The sequence below is a fragment of the Eulemur rufifrons genome, chromosome 2 (assembly GCF_041146395.1).
Source record: "Eulemur rufifrons isolate Redbay chromosome 2, OSU_ERuf_1, whole genome shotgun sequence".
Taxonomy (NCBI): domain Eukaryota; kingdom Metazoa; phylum Chordata; class Mammalia; order Primates; family Lemuridae; genus Eulemur; species Eulemur rufifrons.
In genome coordinates this window covers 80,929,378-80,937,517 of record NC_090984.1, presented here as the reverse complement: position 1 = coordinate 80,937,517, position 8,140 = coordinate 80,929,378, and positions in this window count along the sequence as shown.

Below are 8,140 nucleotides of genomic sequence, written 5' to 3'. Positions count from 1 at the left end.
CTTTTCCAAACAGGAACCACAGTGGCACTGAGGATTGTCAATATATTAACAAAAGAATGTAGTTAGTAATAAAATGCAACCCCCTTCTTGTCTTGTGTTAGCTCTTAATCCTCCATACATATTTTTTTGAACCTGCCTGGGTTCTCCATCTCTCCTCAATCCCAGGAAAGTCACTTAATCACTTGCCCTAGGCTGTGCTTACATTGTAGCTAATACCCCTTGATTCTTTATGCAAAGGGCAGATGTGTTGTCTTCTGAGGATGGCTACACCTCCCCAGGTGTATCCCTTTTGGGTTAATTGTGGTCTGGGTCATTGCCTTACTGCATCCTGGACACAGTTTCCATTCGAAAATGTAACCAGTGAAGATGTTGAGAAGGTATATGAACATCAGCTGCTCTCAGGCTATGATCCCGTGAGACACTGGGGCGTTACAACTCTGATGGAGACAACGACCACAATAAATAAGTGAATGGACAGAATTATCTCTGTTTTAATTTTGCCTCCTGCTAGTTCTTAAGTCGTTAGTATCTACTATTGCAGGCAAACTCGATCACCCAGCAAATGGCTGACCAAGAAGCAGGTGTGTGTTGGTTGGAGACCCTGAGACTGCTGAGCTGGCTGTGAGATGAGAGTTGGTTTTTCTGTGGACCCAGGTACTCATTTTTGTAATGTTGCTGAATCACAAACACCTGCTATACAGAGTGTGATTTTTTTTTTTCCTATTGATAAAAATGTTCCTAAGTTGTGTGATGGAACAAATACATTTCATGGTGTCAAAAGAAAAGGATTTAGGTGACAGAATAGAGATGGTGCGCATCAGGGTGCACCTGAAGACCAGGTGAGTCTCCAGCTAAAGCAGAGTCGGAGTTTTGTTTGGGTAGGGGAAAGTTGAGTTGTTCAAACAACTTGTGGTTTTAACAGACAATCATTTTAACAGAAACATGCAGTTTGGGGTCATTCTCGTTTTCATGCCCTTTACTTGTGGCATAACCATTGCAACAGTATTTCAATATTTTCTGAGTTTTTTTTTTTTCATAAGCATTAGATTTTATTGGCTAGTTGAAGCTCATTGGGGTGGGAGAGGAAGTTAGAAAAAAAAAAAAGACAGCGGAGATTGGGACCCTTTACTCTGTTTGCCTTAGTTCTTTACATGTTCTGCAAAGAGCACCAAGGCTCCCGGTCCTCCCCACATTCGTGTTTTTGAGCATTACAAGGACGCACGATTGGCTTCAAGTGAATTACATTTAAAGAAAGCTATAAATAAACTTGTTAAACCCAACTGTTAGGATTTAATAATTTGGTAATCTTAGACATACTCCATCTCTCTTTGAGAGATAGCCTAGCCCAGCATGGGTGATAGGAAATTGAATAATAACATTTAATGAACACCTTTTTTGTGCCATGCACTTTACATATATTTTAAAGGCAACGTATATCTACAGAATAAAAAACCTGATTTTTGAATTTTTAAACAAATATTTTACTCAGGTGTAGACCAACAAATGCTTTTGGAGTGGTCGAAATGATAGTTTTTGCCTCAAGATGGCGCTCATGGTGCGCATGACCTTTGTTTCAATTTTCTGAATTTACATAATATTTACATTAAATATATTTAACATAATATATACTTTACAAATTATATTACTCTATAAATTATTTCACAATTTTGTATTTATTTTCATGTAGTTTTGACAATCCTATTGTATGTCTCACGCTTCCAAAATTTATGGCCCCCTTCTGGGCTGGGCAGGACAGTACTTTGTTGGTGGGCTGGGGAGGCAAGTTGGGGTCCCTAGCTCCCTCTTTATATAACCTGTATCCCTGATGTTATGCATTTGCTAGAAATCGTCTATCCAAACAATTGTTGTCTTCTAAAGAGATCACCATAGGATTGGTGGTACACATTTATGCTCCTGCTGTCGTTGCCTAAAACATGGTGGGAATTCTTAGTCTGCCTTCAGAACTAGTATTATGAACCACAAATACTAAAAAAATTTAGTCTCATTGCTTTACGGTCATTTTGGGTAAAAAAGTAGTTTTAACAAGCTTCATTACCCACATTATTTACCAGCTTTAACTGTGAATTCTATTCAGCTGTTCTCAGTTACCAAACTCTTTCTTCAAAGGAGAAAAAAATTTCCACTACTTAGGACAGACAAAAAGATACATAGTACAAGCCTTGAAGGTAATTGTAAGAAAGAATTCCCAAAGTGTTTTCTGCATCAGCACGTACCATTGTTGGAATCAGCATATAGGAACATAAGGGGGTGAATTTAAAGATAATGTGTTTTTTATAAAAAAACACAGCTCTGCTGTGAATGAGAAGATGTGCATGTATTAACATAAATCCAAGGTGTGAGGTCACAGCACAAAGTGCCAAGGCCAGGAAGTAAGAACAATGGATGGAATTACTGTCTTTGGTTATAGTAACTCTGTCTGTGGGAGAGAGGGGACACACAGAGAGATGGGGCAGAGAAACACAGTTACCTCTTAGGATTAAGACTAGGTACAATGGTGGTGGTTCACCACTAGATCTTCAAATTCGTACGTATGTTCAGTGTCCCTATTTGAACTTAGTAAATTGATTGAAGAACTTGAATGACAGCGGCTCTTTTGCACCACAGCAAAACTGATTAAAGAAACTACTATTATAAATGCATTTGTTTTGAATTTCTTAATCTCTAAGAGAAATGAAGCTCAGGCACAGTATGTGGATTGACAAAGATAAATGTAAGTTCAACCTTCCCAGGATAGGACATTTCTCAAAAACCTCCTAGCTATATAGATAGTTAGTAAAGAATGATAACCACTTGGGATAACATGAAGTGAATCTGAGAGAAAAACCTTCACATTTAGGAAGTATTTTTATCTTTCTTTCTTTCTTTCTTTCTTTCTTTCTTTCTTTCTTTCTTTCTTTCTTTCTTTCTTTTCTTTTTAGAGACAGAGTCTTGCTCTGTTGCCCAGGCTGGAGTGCAGGGCAAAATCATAGTTCATTGTAACCTTGAACTCCTGGGCTCAACGGATCCTCCTGCCTCAGCCTCCCAAGTGGCTGGGACTACAGGTGCATGTCACTGCACTTGGATAATTTTAAATTTTTTATAGAGGTGGGGTCTGTGCCCAAGTTGGTCTCAAACTCCTGGGTTAAAGCGATCCTCTTGCCTTGGTCTCCCAAAGTGCTGGGATTATAGGCATAAGCCACTGTGTCCAGCTAGTATTTCTGATTAACGAAACAAAAGCATTTCTTTTCCCTCTGTCTTCAGATACTATTAGAAAATGATACAATAAAACCATTCTTGTTGAAGAACTACAGCCATTTTTAAAAAAAATTAAAATTTGTATTAAAATAATTGTAGTATAGATTCACATGCAGGTATAAGGAATAAGAGAGCGAGAAATATCCCAGTGTGCACTTTGGCCAATTTCTCCCAAGGGTATAATAACATTTTGCAAAACAGTAGTATAGCATCACAACTAGGATATTGACATTGATACCGTTCACCTGGTCTTCGATTTTTCCCAACTTTGCTTTTACTCATTTGTGTCATGTGTGTATCCAGTTCTAAACATTTTTTTCACTGTTTTAATCATTTTAAAGTATGCAATTTCATGGTTTTTAGTGTATTCACCATGTTGGGCAACCATCACCACTATCTAATTCCAGTTCTTTACAATTTTATCACTCCTGTAGGTTTGTGTATCCACCACTGAAGTCAAGATACTGAATGTTCCCATCATCACAAGGATCCCTTGTGGTGTTGTCCTTTTATAACCACTGTCCTTCCTCCCCCTTTCCATTCCTAATTCCTGGCCACCACGGATCAGTACAACATTGTTGTTGTTGTTACTTTTTAATTCTTAGCTTGTGAAATCTGAATGACTAGTACTATTAAGAGAAATCATTTACACTGTGGCTCTGTGTTTATTTAGCATTACACATACCTGAGAACTCTAAGTACTGGGTCTGGGGAAGGGCATTTTAATTGAAGTGTTTGTGTTCATTGGGTCTAGTTATTCCAACCTCTTTGCTTCCATTGTTTTCTAACTGCCTCCTGCTGAGTACCACTGAAGCTGCAAATCACTCTTCCAAGGCTGTGTGGAATGGGGAAAGTGTTATATTTGCAAAGAGGCCTAAAGGTCATTGCCTAGAAAAAAACCGCCTGTGGTTTGGTTTGGTATCCCTCCCAGGGGTTTGCATAACACCATGGACAATTACCATGGTGTAATTGACTTTTGTCTACAGGCCCCATTAGACTATAAGCTCCAGGAGGGCAGGGACTGTATATTGAGATTTAGCACAGTGCTTAGAATATAATAATAACAACAACATTATGCAACATTCATTGAATCTTTATTAGGTACCAGGCACTGGACTAATTTTACTGTACTCATTCCATCACTGAATTCTCCTCAAAATTCTGTAAGGTATGCATTATTTTTACTGATTTTATAGTTGAAAAACTAGAGCTTAGATATTAAGTCACTTGCCCGAGGTTACTTGGCAAACCAGGAAATGGACTAGATTTTTCTCATTTCTAAGGCCGTGCTTTCAACCATTATGCCTTGCTCCTTTGACTTTCATCAATTTCTTATTTTATTGCATTGCGATAAGAGGTTGTTTTCTGAAGTGTGTTTGGAAGGAATTCAGGTTCTTTCTGAGAACTAACACATGGTCAATCTTGGCCTACCTGGAGGTGAGTGTGCCTCCCAGGGAGGGAGGGGCGGTAGGGAGGTTGGGGGAAGAGCCAGGGGATAGTGGTGGCCAGATCAGTGACGAGATGCCTTGAAGGCCAGGCAGAGGAGGGGGTTGGGCACAGAAGACATGAGGACCTATGAAGGGTTCTTAGGCAGGGGTGGATAGTTAGGAAAGTTGGCAGTGGGACACGGATGAACTGGAGAGAGCCAGGCAAGTCTGGGTATGGTAGGCAGAACGATGGGCCTTCAAAAAGATGTCCACGTACTAATTCCCAGATCCTGTGAATATGTTACTTTATATGGCAAATGGGAATTAAGGTGCTGATGGAATTAAGGTTGCTAATCAGTTTACCTTAAAACAGGGAGATTATCCTGGATTATCAAAGTGGGCCCAATGTGATCACAGGGCATTTAAATATGGAAGAGGGAGGCAGGGGAGTCGGTGTCCGTGTGATGTGATATGAAGAAGACCCTACTGGCCATGGGTGGCTTTGGAGATGGAAGGGGCTAGGAACCAAGGACTGTGGACAGCCTCTGTTGAGTACTGTCTATATACCGGTCAGGTCTAGGTACTTAACTTGCATTCTTTTATTTAATCCTCACAAGAATCTATGAGGTCAGGACTCCTCCCAGTTTTACAGATATGAAAACCCAGATGCAGACATAAAATGACGTGGCCATGCCACACAGCCGGAGACCACAGAGTCAATTTAAACCGGGAAAGTCTGGCTCCGGTGTGCTAGCCATACTGCTCACCCCATTCATTCATTCATTTAAAAAATGTTTACTGAATGTATAATATTTTCTAGACATTGTGCTGAGGATACCAAGAGTAACGACATACGGTTTTTGGCTAGATGGGTCCATAGTCTAATGAAGGAAGCAGATAAATTATGATACAATAAACGAGAGAGGAGGGAATACAGTGCTGTGGAGGCTCAGCAGAGAGCTGGGGAGCAAGCAGGGTGGCCGGGCAGGGAGAGGCCGAGGCTCAGTGAGGTTGCCTGTTAGAGGTGGGTCCAGGCTGGAGAACTGGGCTGGAGCAGATTTTGTGGGGCATTGTGATCAAACCAAGAACTGTTGGGAGCATGTGAGTGGAAGCGCTTATAAATAAGTCATTATTAGTGCAATGTTACTAGTATATTACTTATCACAGTACTAGAACTGCATTTAGTAATGTGGAGGAATACTAGACAGGCGGCAGAAATGGCCTCACTTTCAATTAACTTCAAATGTGTTGGAGACGGCGCTTACAGAACCGAAGCCCTGGAGAGTGGCACACTGCAGCCGTCCAGAGCTAGGCCCTGCGTGACAGACCAGAGAAGCATGGGAGCCGTGCAGCGCAGGTAGTGTTGGAAGCTGGCCGTTAAGATGGACATCGCTTGCCCTGCCTCTGGGAGAGCCGCCACCCAATTTCCTTTCTTCTGGTCTCTGCTCCCACTGGCCTTCCCTCAGAGTCTTCTAAGCCCTCATCCGCCATGTTCCTCCAGGTCTTAAAACCAGGTGTGCGCTGGAGTCAGCTCACGCTGGGTTGCAAGAGCTGATCGCTAAATTTTCAAGAATTTTGTGAGCCAATTGGTAAACACAGCCTTCATTAAAAATTAAATTATATACATTTCTAGTTAAATAAATTATAGGCAGCCCTCAGGTTACGGACGACTCGACTTACGGTGGTCTGTACTTATGGACGGGCTCCGAGGTTCCCCATAAGGATAGTTTATAATTAAATAGTTATATTAATAATTCGAGAACTAGTTTCCTCCGTGCATGTAAACAAACCCGCATGGCATAAGCAGTTTGTTGAGGCAGCATCTTTACGCTCGTGGCCAGTCTCATCGTTCATAGTGTCGCTTACATACAGGGTCACTCTCATCTTAACTTTTTTATTCGATTTTGTGAGTCTGTGTTTACCCTTATGAGCACGTCTCCAAAATGAAAGTCTACTGCAAATCTGGGTGAGCCTGCAGTGAAGAGAAAGGTGATTATGATGGAGAAGGAAATAGAAATAATTAAGCACTTAGAGAAAGGCCGACATCATCATTCATTGGGAAGGCATTAGGCTTTAGTTGCTTGACTATCAGAACAATTATAAAGAATAAAGTGAGAATAATTAAACATGTGAAAGGCAGTGCTCCAATGAAAGCATCAATTATTACTAAACAGCATAGTGGATTAATTATTGAAATGGAAAGATTATTATTGATTGGGTTAGAAGAGCAAAATAAGTGTAACATTCTTATTAGCCTAGTGTTGATGCAACGTTAGGTGAGTGCTAATCTTTAATATTCTTTTTTGGAATTTCTCCTGTCTAAACTTTTTGTATGAGTTTGTTTTTATGTTCTGTTTGTTTGAATTAAAAGAAAGAGCACAATAGTTTCTGTAACATTGTTATAGTATGGGGGTATTATTATTATTACAGTATCACACTGTATTATTATTACTACATATGTGACATTATAGTAGTATTATTACTATAATAATAATATTATAATAAATACACATTTATATATAATAATAATTATTACCATAATAATCCCTGTTCACCAGGGATCCGAGTCACATACAAATCTGACCTAAAGATGTTCTCAGGAACATTTCGCATCCATAACCCAGGGACAATCTGTATATTAAAAATGAAGGTGACAAATACTTAAAACTCATCACTTTCTAATTATTTTATTATATTTTTCTGTTATCTATGCTCATGAGGTTAATATAGACTGAATAGTTGTATCCCTCAAAAGTCATGTTTAAATCTAATCCGCAATGTGACAATATTTGCAGGTGGGGGTGTTTGAGAGGTAATTTGGTCTTGAGCATGGAGCCCTTATGAATGGGATTAGAGCCCCTATAAAAAGAGGCCATATAACCAGCTAGCTCTCTTTCCACATGTAAGGATACAAGGGGAAGTCGGCAGTCTGCAACCTGGAAGAGGCCCTCGCCAAAACCCAAACATGCTGTCGCCCTGATCTTGGACGTCCAGCCTCCAGAACTGTGAGAAATAAATTTCTATTGTTTATAAGCCTTCCAATCTATGGTATTTTGTTATAGCAGCCTGAATTGACTAAGACAAGGTTATATACAGTATTGTACGAGTATGGTGGGAATACTATAGAATGGTGCGCTCTTGTACATCTCTTCCCAACTCCAGAGGTCAATGACTTAATATTAATAGCTTAAAGTCAGCCACGGTAGGAGGCTTTACATTACAGAACTCAGTAAATGTTACAAATCAGGGCACTCTCTGCTCCCGAGCTAGAAACATTTGCCATTCTTCAATAGTCCCCCCTAGTAATATGGTCTCCCAATATCTCTCTAGCATCATTTCTTCCTAGTCCTTTTCTTCTACATTGAATTTTATATTCCCGCATACGAGATGACTGACTTGGTATGTCCTTGATGTGGGTGTTGTTTCATGTTGTGTGTCTTTATTTTGAAGGTTCTTCT